General features: G+C 36.0%; 1 protein-coding gene across 5 annotated transcripts in view; it reads right to left on the bottom strand.

Moving 5' to 3' along the window:
* The window catches only part of ELOVL6 (ELOVL fatty acid elongase 6), a 111,095-nt gene that overhangs the window by 88,490 nt on the left and 2,485 nt on the right, over window positions 1-20,120 (bottom strand). Inside the window, exon 2 of one of the 5 annotated variants that reach the window (XM_025051833.1) lies at window positions 18,826-18,953. The exons of the other annotated variants lie outside the window; for them this stretch is intronic. The gene's annotated coding sequence lies outside the window, so the exon portion shown is untranslated. The remainder of the gene's footprint in view (window positions 1-18,825; window positions 18,954-20,120) is intronic. 5 annotated transcript variants of the gene reach the window in all.

The raw sequence follows: 20,120 nt of genomic DNA on the forward strand, positions 1-20,120 counted from the left end.
TACCTCAATGTTTAAGGCTGTTTTCAGGGCTTGAATATAACTTTTTAGACCTTTAGGTGCTGATCAGCGTCAGGACAATTAAGGAAGTTCTTGTATTTCTGATACGAAATTCTAGATTTAGTACTTGATTCCAATTGGAAGAACTAGTTAAGGGCTGTTTATTAGTTAAGATTAATGTTTTAGTAGAAATTTTACCTTCATGTCATATTATGAAATGAGCCTAGAATATAAATAAACATTAAAGGATTACTCAAAGAAAAAAATTTAAACTCTTTAAAGTGAGCCAGCATTTTCCAGCTGTTTTTAGCTTGTTACGTGAGCATTATAGTGCTATAAAGTATTAGAATAAGAGTCCAATTCAAAAGATACCATCCGAACTTTTTAAAAACTGTTATTTTGTACAGTGTGTTTCTGCTGATTTGGACCTTCCTTGACAAAATAAAACTCATTCTCCCATCATCTGTACCTTTTAAAATATTCTCTTTGAAAAGGGTTTCTGTGATTTTTCCCGTAATGTGCTGAGGTCATAGGCCAAAGTGGGAAAGGAAGTACAGCACAATAGGTGACCTGGCCTGTCTGGGTTTGAAGTCCATCTCTACTGATTACCAGCTGAATAACTTTTTGCAAGTTACTTATCCTCTCTGCGCCTGAGGTTCCTAAGCTGCACAACATGTCCTCACAAAGCCTATTTTGTAAAACAGAGTTAAAGCAAGTTGAATTTCATAAAACCTTTCGTACACCAAGAGTAGGCTCTCAATAACTGTTAGTTAATATCCTTATTAAATACTCAGTAGAATTCTTTAAAGCATTACTTAAAATTTCCAGCAAACACACTTCAATCACCTTCCACCTTCATAAATGCAATGGCAAAGGATTCACTGTGTGTATGTATGTGCATATGTGCATTTGCAATTATCCACCCTTTCCCCCAATGCTGTCTGGATTCTCCCTTGGGAAACCACAATTTTTTTAAAAAAAAATTTAATTCTTATCTCCTTTAATAAAAATTTTAAATCTCTAGTTCTAAAGGCATGCTTTGCAATGTAAATTTGAAAAGACCAGTTGTCTATATGAAGAGAAATTTGCCTTTTCAGGATTCTGTGAAAAAGTATTTGTAAGGCAGAATCCTTCTTAGGATTCTGCCTTACAAATTAGGGTTACCCAGGAAGTAAGTATGAAGTGTTGGACTTTAGATGTTGCTTCCTACAACTGAAAGTTGATTCTCATTATTGCAAATTAACCCATCCATTATTTTTCACCACAAAATCTCTACTACTCACAGCACTTTCGTCACGCCAACTGTGGTCATGCATAGAGTGGTAACTAATTTGAGTTGTCCGGTGACTGCGTTCTCAGATGAGGTCAAATAAGATAATATTCTTCCTTCTTGTTTCAATTCTCATATTATAACAATGTCTTTTTTTCAGTCTACTTAGTGCCACATATTTTGCATTTTTTTGTGCTTTTATTGGTGATTTGTGTTTAAAATGGCCTCGAGTGCTGAAATGTTGTCTAGTGCTCCTAAGTACAAGAAGGCTGCGATGTGCCTTATGGAGAAATACATGTGTCAGATAAGCTTTGTTCAGGCAGGAGTTAGAATGCTATCGGCTGTGGGTTAAACGCTGATGAATCAACAATACATATTCAATAAGACGTCTTTAAACAGAAACACACATAAAACAAGGTTGTGTGTTGATCAGTTGACTGACTAAAATGTTATGACCTGAGGCTTCCTTAAGAACTTAACCCTATATTTCCCCTGGGAGCAATGGTTCAGAATTTGCTAATTCCGTGTTCCCAGTGACTTTATATAACATTACTGCAAGTAATGGGAATGGATTGTACCTCTTACAAGAAACCTAGATTAGAGGTACGCAGTACTAATTTATCCAGGTGATGAATTAGAACCTGGGATGGAAGAGCCTTCTAGAATATAATCCATACTTGTTACTGGTTGAAAACAATGGACATATGTCCCCTGCAATATAGGGAGTTTTTATCTGAGCCGTATGCCACATAGTGCAGGGGAACACATGACAATCAACAACACTCCTCAGTCTCCCAAACCTGCTTTTCTTCTGGTCCTCAGTACAAGAGGAAAAGCAGAACTTGGAGCCATGCTGACTTTTCACAATGCATATGTTCGGGTGACACCCAATCAGCAGCCCTGTGTCAAGTGAACCTAAGGTCTGTGTAAATAAGTACAAAAAGGATACCATGCCTCACCATAATAGTATACTATGTCATCTTTATCTGCTTATCTATGCATTCACACAGTTCCTCGGGCCTGCTTCTCCACCTCAACACGAATTGCTGTGCGTGACTTAGTTAAGTGTGAGAGTGAATAAACACAAAGAGTGAAATGTGAACTCAGGCTGTCAAAGCCCAGGAGCAGGCAGAATGCGACCCAGTGGACTACTTTGCTCTCTGAGTGCAAGTCCCAGGACAGCAATAACTGCTCCAGGTTCTCTTAATGCCCCGATGATATCCCCAGCCAGTCCTTTTCTCATCCTAGAGCATGGCATCCATCTCTGAAACATTTCTGAACACTCCTGACGATCAGCTAAAACTTTATTAGACCCGATGAGGATGAATTCTTTATCTGATTTTCAGATCTGCAGGTGGCAGTCGAAATGTCATTTACCCTGTTATTAAATAGTCCATGTCACTCAACCTATGGCTGCACTTTGCCAAAACAATTTCCTGAACTATAAAAAAATTCCTTGACTAACTTGTTGATCCTTCTACAAAATGCTTTGGCAGAAGATAAGATGAGATAACATTGCCTTTGAAGCAAATTTAAAAATAAAAAAAGGTGTACAATATCCAGATATAAAGCCATCAAGTTATTTTAAATACATAGTTTTCATAATGATGAATATCATTACTTTTGAACATGAATCAAAAGTAAATTTTAAAAGTTCAAATATCTCTTTTTGCCTGCGGTCATGCCAAATCAGATTGGACTTCCTGAGGGCTTTCTAGTGACCTTGGATTCCCTTTTGCACTGAGCTTAACATTCCTAGTGTCAACACATATTCACAAGACTGGATCTGCTATCCTTCCATTAGACCTGTTCGTCACAGATGCAAAATCCACAAGTATAGAGTATATTGAAAGCACAGGATCCTGTCATAGCATATACTGTGATCTTTACCTCCGTTTCTACTCTCACTCTAGAGTTGGCCTATTTATGTATCTAAATCAATCCCAACAATTTAATGCAGTGAATGATTATAATTATTCCTGTTGAGTGTCATTAACTCCTAGAGTACCTGCTATCTATTAACCAAACATTCCTTTCCCTTCTTCGTACTTTCAAATGGGATCTTATGAACCATATAATTTCGGAATGTGTACATCGCACGTATAGTATAATTTCTGCTTATAGCGTAAGTAAAATAATAACTAAAAAGACAAATTCATAACTAAAAAGATAAACAGAATCATTGTTTTGCTCATACGTGACTGGGACTTAAAGGATTATGTTCTCATCTATTAAATGGGGATGAAAATTCCTTCCTCACATGGTCAAAATGAAGGGACCATGCGATAATGTGAATGTACTGTGTAAAATGTTAAATACTGACACATTTAACATCAAGTCGGTAACATAACAAACTTATAGAGCATTAGTGAATACTTTACATACATTAACTCATTTAATCAACACAACAACACTATCGGGTCAGTATTATTATTTCCTCATTTTACAGGTGAGGAAACTGAGGTTCAGAAGATGAATGATACATTTCGGTAGCAGTGATCCCCATACTTTGTCAGTGTTGGCTCAAAGTTTAGGAATCTCGTGTGATCTAATATGTAGAATGGTTCTTTCTTAATCATTTGTCTGTCCTTTGTTTAGGTATTATTCTTCCACTTCCATTAGAATGTCAGTATTTAGAACTCTGTCTTCAGAGATTAAAGAGTAATTTACACAGTAATTTACAGTTAACATCAAAACACATAAATCAGTATTTCCATTTTTTTAATAAGACCATTCTGTTTGGGGGGAGCATGTAAAAAGCAACAAAATGAATTTTACAGCAGTCTTAAATCTTTTCTTTCTTCTCAGAGTGTATGTTCTTATACTAGCACAGTTGAGGATAACCTAACAGCCAACCCAATTCTCTTCCTTTGCTAACAGAAAACTTAACCTGATATTATTTGGAGGACAATGTGCCTGGCCCTGAAAGACAGAGCAAGACTAGTAGAAGCATCTTAAGGCAATCAATCTCTTTATCAGTAGTCTAAGGATGGGCAAAGCAATCCCAACCTCTTTGCCAGTGATAGTCCAGAAGTGAGGCATGTGACACAGTGAGATGAAGTTACAGTAATAATATAAGCAAATCCTTATTTAAACTTACTAACAGTAAGTTGGCTTGGAAGCTTCTCCTTGATAAAGAAGAAAACTAAAATAAGGTTTCTTTGCAGCTGCCTCTTCCTTCTGCTTGGGAAGTTGGAGTAAGGACAGATGTTTGGTGATATAGCAGCTTTATTGTGACCATGAAGAAAATACTGCTAACAGTATTAAGGATGGCAAGACAAAAACTCAGATAGAACCTGGATCACTGATGATGTTATTAAACCACTGAACAACTAAAGAGGCTTCCAACCAGACTTATTATTATATGAAATAATTAAACGTTTTATGTTTAATTATATTTGCTATTTGATATTGAAAACATCTCAACATAGTTCCTTGAATGATGGGTATATTCTGCACAGCAAACTGATGAGTATTACCCATAGAGGGCTTAATCTATGAAGAAAATAACCTGAAATTTATTGCATTTTTATTCTACCAGTCAAACTTGAAACCATCTTAATACCATTATTCAGTGTATTCTTTTGCTCTTTTAAAGCTACCGATTTTCTTTTTCCTTCTAAGAATGATAGAAACTAACAGGCTGATTGAAAAAAGTGATATGCATCTCCCCAGACTTTTCACAGATCAGCTGGAACATTATATTAAAGAAACAATCTCCCCATTTACAATTTGGTGAAAGTAACAACATGGAAAAATGCCCAATCTATATTTTTTAAAAAGTCAGGTTACTGAAAAATATGGTATGAACTCTATGATAATATTTTTGTTACAAAGAAAAACATAGAGATGGATAGATGGAAAGAGAGAATTTTAAAAAGATTTGCACTTAAATGTTAGTGTTAATCATGGTGACATTTATTTTCTTCTTTTTGTTTATTTATGTTTCTTAAATTTTCTACAATATATTATTTAAAGTCACTTGCCCCAGGCTTATCCATTAAAAGTAGAAACTACAACTGATATAAGTTAATTCCTTCTAAAAATGTTTCTGTGACAGAAAATGTCTTTGCTTTATCAAAAGGAATTGTAATACTTCGCTACATTAATTAAATCTTATATGTTTATCTCCATAATTCTAGGCCTCTAAGTGCCTAAAATTGATGAAACAAAATGTATACATAAATTTCAGAAAACGAGGTAGATGATATTAAATCTTTAAGCTCAGATGAACTCACGAGAAAACAAGAGTACGGCTTTTCATTTTCACATGAAAAAAGAATTTAAGCTAACTACTGACGACAAGTAGCAAACTATTGATGGCAAGATTAATGAAAACATAACTTATAGAGATACTTCAGAAAATGGCTACATTCCAAATGTCCTAGACTTTGCTTATAAACAAGACTTTTGGAGCTGTTATATGCAACTACCTATGGAAAACAGTTTAAATCTATTACAGCATCTCTAGATATGATAAACTATACACAAAAAAGGGGCCTCTATAGTCTTTTTTCCACTAAGTAAAATTTAATCCTGAAGGGGGCATCCAGTTGCACCAATTTTTGTTATTTTCTGTGAAAAGGCAGGATAAGCATAATTCACCAGCTTCAGAATCCCTATACTTTGTTTCTCCAGCACCACTGGGAAAAAGGAGCCTCTGAGCAGCAAATGTTTTGTGGGGAAGAAATATTCTGTACAAAAAGTTTAGTCAGATGATGAACTCATAGATCTCTGAGGCCAAGCTTTCTACTCCTTAGCTATGATATAATTCTCAAAAACATGGTAGAGCTTTTTTTTTTTCCGGTTTGTTTCATTCAATTTTCCATTGTGAGTGTTATTTCATTTACTTAATGCAAGTCCAAAAAAGCAACTCTCTGGTTTGCCTGAATTATCCACATGAAATAACACTCACAATCAGAACCTAGACAGCAGTTACCATGTGTTGACAACTTCTTACTGTCACAGCAGAACTAAAGATATTAGAATCAACATTTGCTCAATTAAAAAATAATAATAATAAAATTTTATTTTAAATTATAATATTTACATTATAAAGCATTAAAACTGAAACCTATTTCAAATAAATGTAAATATTTACTCAGCATTTATAATACATATATAAAAATTTGAATGTTTAAAAGTTTACAAGTTTATAATGTAAAAATTCTTGTTTTAATGTTATAAAAAGCCAGGTACAATTATAGAGCCCACATTCTCCACTGAAAAGAACTGCACCTACAGAGATTATGCTAGTCAGAACATTTTATGCTTAGCTAGTTGTAATTATGGGATCAGACTGATAGAAACATGTTGCTCTAGAATATAAAACTATGTATAACTTCTTATACTTTATTATTGGAGTAGTTTTCAAACTTAAAAAAAATTAATTTCTACAATAGGAAAAAGCTTCACTTAAAGAATATCGCCTGAAAGGAGCTAGATCTATCTTTACTTCTGATGTTACAGAAGAAAGTCACAAATGCTTAGCAGATTCAACTTTAAATTTCCTTTACGAAAAATTGTCTTTTGAGAAAATAATATTTTTAAGACAGAAAAATCAAGCCTAATATACTTAAAACCTATTAATGTGCAATATTTTCCTTAGTATTTAGTATTTTCTTTTTTGCTCTTCTAGGGTATTTCTAACCTATCATCTGTTTTCTAGCATCCAAAAAGAATACTCATTGAAGTTGTCTGTGGCTTAAGGGCAGAAGTTTTGTCTAAATTTACAGGAAGGATAGATCCAAAAGATCATCACTCATTTACAGAGATTTTAAAAAATTGTACCCATATGATTTGTAACTACTCTCCTCCAACCTCCTTTCTCTCTCCTGTGCCCTTTAGTTTGACGATCGAGACAACTGAGAGGAAAGGAAGGCGATGAAATGGCAAGTCTTCCTAGAAACAGGTAAGGTAAAAACCACAAAACACTATTAACAAAACGAAACACTGCTTTGGTGTACTCAATGGCAATCCTCCATCTCCGTCTCCGTCTCTTCTAATAGTCCAGAAGAAGCAAGAGTCCAAAGTAAAACCCAAGACTGATAAGACTGGCTCTACAAAGCAGTCCTGTGAAAAGGCCCTCATCACACTGTCCCCAACCAGATCCCTGAGACTTCTTACCAGATCAGACACACCAGGTCCGCAGGATCCACACAGATTGGCCTCTGGACTATACTGGCCCCCTGTAACCTTCATTTCAAAGAATAACAAAATCCTTCTGGCTCCTCTAACTCAGACACAATCTCCCAGGCATTCTGCAGTACAGGATCATATTTGTTAATGAAGTATTCCAGGGATGAGTGCAGCATCTGTTTCCAGGTGCCACCAGGCCCCGGAGCCAATTATCCTATTCATTTTTCTCTCTCTAGGGACAGGTTTATGTTCAATCTTTTATCTCTATTAGAGTAGGTGACTATTGTCCTTGGGGAACCTTTGCCTTCTTATATACATTCCTGAAGCCTATGCATAAAAGTTGTAATGTTAAAGTCAAATTAATGTTTTATCCCTCTCCTTCAAAGAACTATAACCCTTTCCTATTAAAAAATAATCAAACTATATAATTTATTATCTGAGAAAGAGACAGAAATTTTTGGTGACATCAACATTATAACTTATCTCTACCTTAATCTAAGAAAACATTAATTTGGAGTAAGAATGTGTAGTTTAGTGTTGTCACAAACTACCTGATGTTTAACTGTGGTGCTTATTTTAATATTTCTTTTAAAATGCACTTTTTTTGACGTGTCTGTTATTTGATACCAGATAACACATCATTGTAAAATTAAATTTATCTTCTATTATAAAAACATTAAGTACATTATGGAATAATAACCATCATTTTACCACCTTTAGACAACTACTTTTTACCTTTTTGGTATTATTTTCTTCCTGTTTTTTTTTTCCCCTTGTGCGTGCAATCCTACCTTTCCTCCACTTTAGGGAAGTCTTTGACTAAGAATTAGTCATGCTAAATCAATATCTTTTACTCTTAATAATAAAAATAATAAAATTAGGTGAAGAGAATAAACTAAGCATTTTTATTATTGTTTCAATAAGGAACTGAAGAGTCTCCCTTGATCCACTTACGGACAATATAAAGATATACTGGATAATAAATCACATTTGAACGTGAATGAATAGCCTGTGTATCCATGCATATGTGCATTCATCTATTCAACACACTGTACACGCAAACAAGAAAATGTGCAACTATAAGCCAAATTCTACAATAAGCACTGACTTGAAAACTAGAAGAGAAAATATGAATCTATTTGAGTCCAGTGCCAGCAAAGCACAAAAGAAGGCACAAAGGAAGGCACAATGGATCTTGATGGGTGGGAAGGAGAAAATATTTGGAATCTGCATCTGAATAGGTAGGCATGGGATGGAAGCTTTCAAGTGACTTCAAGAGGTAACACTAGGAAGGTATTTTGGAGTCAGATTTTGACTGGCCTTTCAAACCAATCAAAAGAATTTGGATTTGTCCTGTAGACAATAGGTAGACAATGGGAAACCACTGAAGGTTTTTTACCACCGGAGTGACATGATCAGATCTGTGACTAATACTGAAAGCCCAGGAAGAGAATGGAGGTGACAAAAAGCAGTGGTGGGGGCCCAAAGGAGGCCAATGGCAATAGGAATGAATAGAAAGAAATGGAATTTAAGAGCCAGACCACACAGGACTTGGTTGTGATTTAGAGCTAAAGAAGGAGAGGTGTGTGTTGGCCAGATGACAAGAGATAGAGAAAAGGAAGAGTTCAGTTTGTGAAATCAGTGTTTTGAGAAGACAGACCCAAAAGGACATGGGATGGAATCAACATCAACAGGTGCAATGCTTCTCCTAGAGTAAGTAGAAGAATCACTTGGGAAGATTTTTACAGTACCAGGGCCCCCCATTGACCTGCTAATTCTGAGTTTCTGAGACAAACCCTGTGTGTATGTATGTATATTCTGGGAGACAGAAACTCTCCAGATGAGTCTGGCTCAAATATCTGGTTAAGGATCCAGGAGATGGAGTATGGTTCTCAAACATTTATATTCCAAGAGAACTCGGTAATTACAAAGAAATGGAAAACCAAGTACTAATCAAAGTGGTGCAATCACAAAATATCAGAAATCATAAAATACCATGTGGCAGACCTTTTAGCAGAATACTAAACTAGAACTCCACCCTGCCAGTGTTATTCCCTAATACAGACTTGTTCATTTAAATCTCTGTATGCTAAATTTTAGTAAGCTTTAATAAATTTCTGGGTAGTTTCCTAGTAGGTAATATTTAATTGTTCAAACTAAAATTGTGGGAGTCCTACTTTTTTATTTTTCAGAAGTATCCATGTGGATTGCTAGTGGGCTGTATGCAAATGATGTTTCAGAAAAGGCTTAGAAAAAAAAGCCGAGGGAGGATATAATATCCATTTTTTTTGCTCACGAGCCACCCTTCTCTTGCCCCGGCCCGCTTTCACATCTGGAAGTGTACTGTTGCTTTACTCTCCCTTCCAATAAAGTTATTCTTTTCTGCTGCAAAGAAAAAAAAAAAAAAGAATACATTTTCAAATGCATACAAGACGATTATGCAGAAGTGGAGATAAAATACAAGTAGAGTCAGAACTAGAATTTATAAAGGACTGATGGAGGGATACAACCCTCAGGTCAATATGGAGAACAGTCTTCAAACAATCATAACTACCCCAAGTGGAATGGGCAGAAAGGGGACTCTTAAGGAAGTCCTCAGGTTCTGCCAATGGATGACCAAGTCAAGAAAGCTTTATCCAAGTAGGAGAGTAGTCCTAATGACAACACACAGAAATATTATGATTTATAACCTTCTCTGCAGTCAAGAAAACATAGTTTAAGAAACTTGAAAGCCTACCCATCCATCTCTCTCCTTCTAGCTCCAAAGCAAAGTAAAAATGAATAGTGGTATTAAGGCAGAATGGTAATCTTCATTTTTTTCTTATTAGACCCTCTACATTCTGAATATTTGGGTGTTCTTAATTCAAAACAACCAGAAGCAATATAGATTAGTGATACTGATTCTTTTAAATGTATCAATGTGGAATGTGGGATGTTTTTGGAGGTACCAATTAAACAAACCCATGGATAAAAATGTTTTGTGACTTCAGATTCACTGTGCATTATTCGATAAAGTAGATAAACCTATCTTATCATGTCATGAAATATTTATTGTAATTAGCCAGTCCTCATCTTATTTATTTATTCTATCCTTACTGAAAATTAATGTATTTCAACTTATGAAATTTTAAAGGTGTAAGGCAGTGCATAGTTTTTCAAACTTTTTTAGGAGGGTATGAGCAAAAAAGTTTGAAGAACACTCCTTAAAGCCATCTATTTAAACCTAGAAAATTCTATAAGCCATCTAGTTTTTCTGATTAAGCCCATGTTTTTTGACATCTTCTTAATCTTCTCTTACTTTCATAGTCAGTACCACGGGTTGAGCATAAAGTTTCTATGTCTTCGTGAGCGTTCCTACCTACCAGGCAGCAAGAGGAAGCACAAAGTTAACTGCTCTGACAAATGAATGCTTCCCAAATTTGACCTCAGCAAAACAAAACAAAAAATTGCTTCATTTCCCGGACCTTTAAGGTCATTCTCCAAGTCAAAACTGCTATTGTTAGTATCACAAATTCCAAGTACCCACAATACTAGGTCTGAAAAGGGAATAACCCACAGTTGACAGAGGCCCAGCAAGTGAGACAGCCCACTTATGACTTAAGTGCTACTGCTTGGAGGCTAGTTATAAAACATCTCCAATCACTCATGTCCTGTCACAAAGAGGGGGGCAAGCTGCCAACTACAATGCCAACCCCAGACTTGGATAGAGAACTTAATAAGCAGTTTAATAAGCAAGAGAACTTACATATAGGACTTGTCTTGGGTGCTGCATGACAAGTAGATCTCCACATCCACCCACCAGAGTCTTAAGTGTTTACATAGAGGCCTTAATGTAGTTCAGCCATGTATACCGTCCAGAGTGCTCTCTCAAGGCATCCTTGAAGTGGCTGCTAAAATGGGAATAGTGGGCGGGATGGACATTCCAAGGACAGAGGGGAGGAGGGGTGAGAATCCTGATTGCCCAGGTCCAGCTCTCAGGTCAAAGTCAACACGCAGTTGATGACGTCCTCCAACAGGAGCTAAGAGGGGAACAAATGAGCACATGGAAGAAGCGCTCCTATTCCTGCAAACTCCTGATTGAGTTCTTTGTCTCAAGAATGAGAGAGCTGGGAACTTTAAAGAAAGGATTCATAAGAGGTTTCTCTACTTCAGGCCTACCACGATTCAGGCCTATGAGAAAATCGATATATATGATGGTCTCTTATTTTTGCAGGCTCATTACTCCAAAAGTTTCAGCCACTATCATTTTCATGTATGGACAGAGAGTGATTTTACCTTTAGGATGAGTAACATGTATAGACACTATCACACTTTTGTTGAATAAATTATTAAATAAGATAATCTCAGGTGTTTTAAGTAATAGTAATAGTAATTATAATAGTAATAGTAATTACCCGGACTGAGTCTACTTTATACTGTTTGTTACTTATGACTGAAGATAAAGCAGAGCTTCTAAGAATGTTTCCAAATGTTCACGGTACAGCTGGCTTCCACACTTTTTATTAAGCCACATTTATATTAACAATGTTTTCTTTTGCCAGGATCTTTCAAAGTAGATTACAGGTTTCCAGCAAGTGGAATCCATGCTATATATTTTCTTTTTTTCCCTGTAAGTGCCTACACCTTGGTAGTGGTTCCTAAGTAATGGGGCTCTTTATGTTTTATTTGGAGGATCCATTGCAAGGCCATTTGGGGTTACCTCAGGAATTTGATTCTATAGTCTCCTTCTTCCATCTTGATGCCAGAGTCTAAGGTGCAGACAACAATAAAGATAAAAAAAGGTATGTGCTGGGCACTGTTTAAAGGGCTTAATACATAATTAATCGTTTAAACCTCACAACCTGCTATGGTTGATTCCATCATCATCACCATCTCCAATGCTATTATCATCACCTCCCAACTTAGAGACGAGGGAACTGAAGCAGAGAGGCACTAACTGACCTGTGAGCAAGAAGGTCATTCAGCTCCTATGTGGCAGAACCGTGGCTTGAACATTGCCACACGAACTCCAGAGTGCATGAGCTTAATTACTACACTACAACACCACAGTGAACATTCATCACCACACCTGTAAAAATAATGAAAACTCAATGCAAATAAGAGAGACCAAAAATTAGCAGGAAGTCAAAGAGACTAACACCTCCCTCCCCACACTGAGCAGGAGCCCTTTTCTCCTTCCTTCCTCTCTGGGGCTGTTGACCTCAACAAGCATAAGTTGAAAGTACAGGTATTTCTCTTAGTTTAGATGGCAATGGAAAACTGTGCATTTCATATACTACACTAGTTGCTAGATCTGCTCTGCTCCAAATGTAGAAGTTAGTGTAGTAGAGGCCACAGAAATTCTGGAGAAGAAATTATTTGCAGCTAGTAGTCATGCTGGACGACAGGCTAATAGCTTTGTAATACCCCAAGTGTAAGCAGATTGCTCATTAGGAAAAGCCAGGTACCAATAATTCATAAATGGAAAACAAACACAAGTATATTTTTTGAATTTTACTAGAAATAAAATAAATATAAAGTAATAGGATATCGCCTTTTACATTAATTTATCAAAATTTTAAAAAATGTGATCATCTTCAATGCCAACAAGGGTGTGAAGTATAAATTAGTCCAACTTTTCTAGACATCAACCTGGCTGAAGATATCATAAACCTTAAAGAGAGTCATTAAATTATAGATTATATTTACCTACCCCAAAGTCATCAGATAAGTGAAAAGATTAATATACAAAGATGTTCAGAGGACTATTTCTAATAGCAAAATACCAGAAACTTAACGTGTTCAATATTTAGGGACTGGTTACCTAAATTAATTTATGCTTAAACTATAAAATATTAAGTAGCCACTAAAAATTATAGTTATGGAAAGGTTTTAGTGACATGAAATATGTTTATAATGTAAAGAGAAAAAAAGAGCAACATAAAAAGTTGTAAGGAGCTAGAATGTAAATGAATGTAAAGTGCCCAGCACAGTCCCTGGCACATCACAGACAGGGAACTTGCTGTCGGGGACATATATTGAATGACCTCAAGTATATAAGAAACGTAGAAACAAGGCCGAAGGAAAGATGGCAAAATAACTGGTTGCCTCTGGATAAGAATTAAAGGCATTTTCTTTCCTGTAACTTTATAGTTTTTAATGTTTTCATTTCAAAAGTAAGATATTTTTTTACTTTTAATGAGGAAAAAAAATAAAACTAATTAAAACAAAAACAAAAGTACTCTTTAATTCACATTGTAGGGGCTTACTTCTAAGAATAGGGACATCCCCAACCCACACATTTTTTTTTCCTGTCAGCTACTTCCGGCTCTTTGCCAGTAGCTACTAAAACTTGCCTGGAGGAAAGCCTGCCGCACGCAGGCAGCACCAGGTGGAAACAAAGTCCCAGAGTCTAAAACCAAGCTGAGTATATGAGGCTAACAGTTTGGAAAAGCAGACAGAAAAAGTATACTTTATAAGAAATGTTCCAAGTCTGTGTGTCATGGTTTGTTTGAAATGAAACGAGTCTTTTATGATAGGAGTATCAATAAAGGTGGCATGGCTTTCTCCAGTTATAAAAATGTTGATAGATACTGAACAAATAATATTCAGAAAATAATTACTTAATGATTAAAGTATTTATCCACACAGTTTAATGTTCATTATAATGTTAATAGGTGTTTTTCATAGTCTGGCCTTAAGTGTTCAGGATCCACTTGGTGAAAAATTAAAAAACAGACACTTGTGAGATTACTCCAAGTATAAACATGTAAGGCACTCGGCATGTTTATAGTGCTGCCAAGTTTTCAAGTGCATTGTTTTATTAATTGAATATGCATTCCTATTCAAATAAAGGATGATTGGGACCTAGGTGACAAAATCTTAAATTGGGCCTGGAGCCTATTTCTCTCCTATTTATCCCTATGTGGAAATCCCAGCTTGTTTATCCATACTGCTCATTTCCTGTTGTGTAAAATTTGAAAAAATAATGCATCAAAGAGTGGTTGGAAGTATTTAACAGCTAATATATGTAAAACATTTTAAAAGAATGCCTACAATCACTAAATAACTATGTAAGTATCAATTATTAGTATCATTACTCCAGAAAGAACAAAAGCTACCATATTAAGATCTTTAAGTCTATGACAAAAAGTGATAAAATTGGGAAGAAACTATAGAATCTGATATTAGAGTACCTTTTATTGAGCTTCCTACCCTCTTATTGTAAGGATAACCACTGATAGTCCAGCTTTTAAATTCTTAAGGCACCAATGGACTTCAACGAATGTCTCACATATTAAAAAAAAAAGTTTTAGGAATTAACCTTTTTATCAAGGCCTCCTCACCCCCGCCCCCGCCACTGAGCCTCCTAAAACAAGATCATGAAATTTTCAACTTCAAAACATTCAATTCCACAGAACTCACTTTACCTGAAAAAGTCTATCATCTCAGTCAGAGTGAGCCTAGCATCTTAAAAACTTTTACATTTTAACACCACCTCTATGGAGCTAAGCAACTGGGCCTAAGACAGGAAAACTTGAGGGTTTCAGCTATGATTAACCATGCTGAAGATTTTTTAAATTATTAATAATTGTGGTAAATCTAAAGTATTAAATGATCAATTTTAAAAGACATTAAGTTATATTATTTAACTAGTTCAAAAAAAAAACATTGACAAAATCATCAATTAAATTAGGACTTATTTTGCAGCAAATTTTAGAAATATGTTTGGCTCAGCAAGATACTCTTCGAAGAGCAAACAATAGATAAGTAATGGTATTTAATGGGGCATCAGTTTTCATTTTTTAAAAAAAAAGTCACTTTAACATATGTATATGTACATGTAAACATGTACACATACATACATATACGTTTTAAGGTAAATGCCTGTACTCTCCTAACAAAGATAAATGATAAACATGAATTTCACTCCTCTTTTGTCTTCAAAGAATGATCTGTATATTGTCCATTAAGAGTTAACAAATAGTTAATTCAAAGATTCAGCCTCAGAACTCAAAGGATCATTTAAAAAGAAAAACTTCGATGATAGGTGTTAATAAAATTAAAGGTTGAGCTAGAATATCTGAAATTTATCTTTAAGGAAATGGTGTTATAATTATTTCACTTAAAATGTGTGATCATAAACCTGATTAAAAACATAGGGTTCCTCCACCAAAAAATACATTATGACAATGATAATTCTTATCAGATTGCCATTAGAAACTCTTCTACAAAAGCTTAAGAAAAAACTAAATTATGACATCCTAAAGTAAATAGAATAAAAGTATTAGAAAACCATGAGTATCCAGTAAAATTGCTTCTAATCAGCACATCTTATTCATCTCAGCAAAGATAAGTGTCAGTCTTTTTCACTTGTCCTTTTTTGGGGGCAAATAAGCTTAAAGTTAAATTTCAGAAAGTTCACAGTAGATGACTACATAAACAAAAGGTTTCCTAAAAGTACTCATCACTCCAATAGCGTATAGTAGGATAAAAACTTCTAAAACCAAAAATCATGAGTACTCAATATAGAAATGAATTATGATAAATACATAATCTTGAACTTAAATAACTCGTACTTTGGGATTGTTTTTGTTCAATAAACTTAAAATTAGAAATTCATTTTTTACTCTAGGGCAATAGTTTTTGTTTTTTTTTTTCAAGATTAATCTATTTCTAAAATAGAATTAAAAATGCTGTTTTTAAAAAAATTCTCCGAGTAGCTATGCCAACACTGCACATTTGTACCTACCTGTATACACACACAATCAGAATACTGATAAAGGAATAAAGCTATGAGTCTTAATATTTCAATAAAGCTGTTATATTTTCATTCAAATTTCCTAGGGTTGTCAATAGAACTAATATCTGTGGTATAGGTAACTATTCTAGGTAAATTCCTATGCTCTCCTAACAGAGATAAATAGAAAGTAAATGGGAGCAGATAGATTTGAAGATAATAAAGGTAAAGAGCTAAGGCAAATCTGTGGACTGTTGTCTGGTTCCTATTAATAAAGGGCTCAGCTCACCTATGTCCACACATTTATCAAGTGGGTTGAGATGATTTTTAGACAACTCATCTCAGAAAATACATGGGCCTAAAATATCCAGATCAGTGGAGCAAAGATGAATTCTTGAATTGACTGAATAGTGCTACATTCTTTCATTTTACTTTGTTGGCTGAAAACTGATTATGATGGTGATTTTATACCCTCCTAAGTATTTCTAAGTCTCCATTCCCCTTACAGCTCTTCCACTGGACAACTTGAAAGATTCTTCTTTAAAGGAAGTATTCAAAGCAACTCTTAGATTTGGAGTGAGTTAACTGGAGTTAAATTTCTATGTGATACTGACACCATTAGAATTATCATCTAACATTACAAGCAACAAGCAGTCTTCCCTAGACCATGAATGTTAACTCCCAATTAAAAGAAAGGCCTTATGTAAAAATTTTACCATCATGTACTATTTATAACTAATGTAAATATAGAGATGAATAATATAATCATAAAATAATTTGCATTATCCCTGGGAATCCTTAAAAAACCAAGGACTGCATAAATATACTTCAATTTTCTAAAGATACATGAAAGTTTTCAGATCAAAAGTCCCACACAATCTTTTGTATACATTTTCTCAGTCTTCTCATTCTTAACCTGATGCATATTAGGCCAATATCCCAGTGCTCTTTGAAGTTTATTGAATGACAAGCTAAGTTCTTCACACTCTGGGCTTTTCAATCTTAAGGCTAATATGAGCTGTGATTCTCCAAAATAATGAGTACATAATGAGTACAATGTGGACACAGTATTTTCCTAGACAGCTGACCAAACTTGTATTTGCCGTAGTGTCATTGATTAAATGAGGCTCTGGCCTTTTCTGTTTCATGACCATAGACTGCACTATTTTCCAGCCATTTTTCTTACAAATGCATGCAGCAGGTCACAAGGAGGACTTCAGAGATCAATGCAAAGCAACTGTCACCACAAGAAAAACAACAGCCTGCATTTAAAAGTTTGATAGACATTGTGATGCTGTATTTTGAGTAAAATCTTAATACAGGCTTATAATACTTTTATGTTCTTTAGTACTGAAATTGTACATCATGTTACTTTCTAAACCTCACAAAAAGAAAGAACATGTAGATGTACGATTCTTTTAAGTAATGTTTCTTTTAATTTTTTTCCTTACTAAAAACAAATTTAGTGGATAAAAACGTTTCCTTAGCCAGACAATATTTAATTCTAAAAATTCCTACACTATCTTATAGACCCTATAATACAGAACACAAAATATAAAAACAGTAAAACCCTTATAACCATCACCACTGGAGGAGGGAGGGGAACAAGTCAGAAAAACATACAAAGCACTGAAAGGCTGGATGTGGAGGATGCCTGAGGTGAGGGGGGGAGGGTTTCATGAGGTTGTAAGCAAGCCCTGTGATGATGTCACCTCACATACATAATGTTACAGCAGTCAGCACAGGCCTCCTGCTTTCCTATTGGTGAACATCATGTCAGCCGACATCAGAAGATAATCATCATTGGCCAGACAACTACAACTGGAGCAACTAGCATCCACTGCTGTGAGCAGACCTGGGAGGCTGCTGAACGAGAAGGCAGAGCTCAGCTGTCCTTCTCATTCAATGAATTTTATGTTGGCTTACCAATCACTAGGTATTTTGCTCCCTTGCTAGCAGCCTTTATAAATTAAGTCAGCTATTAGTGAGAATAGCAGGTAAAGGCCAGTCATCTCATTAAAAAACAAAATGCCTCTCTTTTCAGTGTTATAAAATCACAAAGGCTTTTCAGCGTAAAATTTGAACTCAAAAATGCTATTGAGCTAAAAGCAGGCATTTTCCTCTACCTCATGTAATAAACTCTCATTTACCAGATAATAATATCCAAGATATTTTTAACTTGACATGTAGTTTCAAGATGAGGCTCAGGATGATTCTCCAAGGGAATATATTTACCTCGCATTTCAATTGCTTTTCTAATTTATTATATGTGAAACTACTTGCTAGAAAAATAAATAAGTCTATAGTATTTATCCTGTGTCTAGAACAATGAATATAGGGTTAATCATTTGTTAAAGCAACAATAAACTTGATAAACTTGACTCAGCTGAACCCTTTAGTGTTTATACACCACTCCAAAAGAGGGGCCCCATTACGTTAACATGTAATAAGGTAATGGATATGGATTGTAGGATGTTTAATAAACTACTTATTTAAGGTCCTCTTAAATGATACTAGGTAGTGCAGACAGCATACTGAAGAAACAGCACTCCTGGCAGTCATCACAATTCTTTAAAAGACAGTGTCACTTTTGAGAGATAAATTATAATTCTCTAAATTAACAAGTTTTGTTTGAGGCTATGTCTAGGAGATTTTTAAGGACAACTGTAAACGATTTCTCGAGATGTAATACAAGCTTCACCTTGCGTTTTCCTCCAGAAGCTATTTCAAACCATTTTAAGGAGTCTGGAAAAGTGAAGACCTTGTGGTTTCCTGAACTTCCCCTGGCACCAAAACAGTCTAAGCCTTGTTGTGGAGCTCTCTCTTCTCCTGTTCAACAAGAGAAACAAAAAGAAAATCTTCATTTTCTTAAACACCTGGTTCAAGACTTTGTCTGCTGGGGTTACCAGAAGTTGGTTTATAAAACTGGGACCTCTGGCTTTTGGAAGGAATACACACACTCTGGGGTAAAAGAAGAAAGCAAGACAATCAGGGTCAGGAAGAGTTGGAAGGAAGGGGTAGGGTTTTGTTGTTTTGCCTGCAGTAAATAAGCCAAGAAGAACAAAAAGTCAACAAAGAGAAAAGGGCAGAAAGGAGAAAATCCTAGCATGGGACAATAACATAGTATTCGAAACGCAGTGGGGGAGGCCAACTATGTTAAGCTTCATTTGTTAACAGGTAGCTGGCCATAAGATTGGCACTAATCATCATTTTAACTCACTGGACAAATATTTTCTCCATCTGCCATGCACAAAGCATTCTTTGAGGTGCTCCACATAATCTAGAGTGGAATGAGACAAAAACTATGCCCTAAACAGCTGATGCTATGGTAGGAAGCACAGACACACGTGTAAATATCTATGTATAGAGATAAAAGCCAGGAAAGATTGCCAGAACGTACAAGTAAGAAAAGAGGTAGGAAAAAACAGACAAAAGGTAAGTTGGCACATTTTTGCCCGTGAAGGAAAGGCCCTGTCTGGCTTGGGGGGTACTTGCCGAGTGCATTGAGAAAAGCAGCGGGAAATGGTACCTGGAGGAGGCACAGAAAGTGACCTCAGAGAAAAAGCAAAAGTAAATAAGAGGCAGTCTTGGCGGCGGTGGTGCAAGGCAGGGCTGGCCACACAGTGAATGGGGGAAGCAGACGCGAGGGGAAGCCGGCTCCTGAAAGGCAGGTTCAACACGGGTGCAGCAACCTGGAGACACGCCGACTTTAGAAAACACAGGGAACACCGGGCTAATGGTGGAGGAAGATGGGTTCGAGTTCTGTGGCAGGACGATAGGACACACAACGGCACAGAATAGCCGGGCCCTGCGCGGGCCGCCGCGCCGCTCCGGCCCCCGCCCCGCCTTCAGCACCACCCCCTGCGCGGGAAGAGGAAGTGCATCTGGAGATGGTCCCCGGCGGCGGGCCCGAGGGGCTTGCCTTTCAATGTGTAGACTCCCACGGGATCAGGCCTCGCGGTGTGCAACCTCCTTCCACTCCCGGCGATCTCGGCC

The sequence above is a fragment of the Pteropus alecto genome, unplaced genomic scaffold (assembly GCF_000325575.1).
Source record: "Pteropus alecto unplaced genomic scaffold, ASM32557v1 scaffold5, whole genome shotgun sequence".
Lineage (NCBI taxonomy): Eukaryota > Metazoa > Chordata > Mammalia > Chiroptera > Pteropodidae > Pteropus > Pteropus alecto.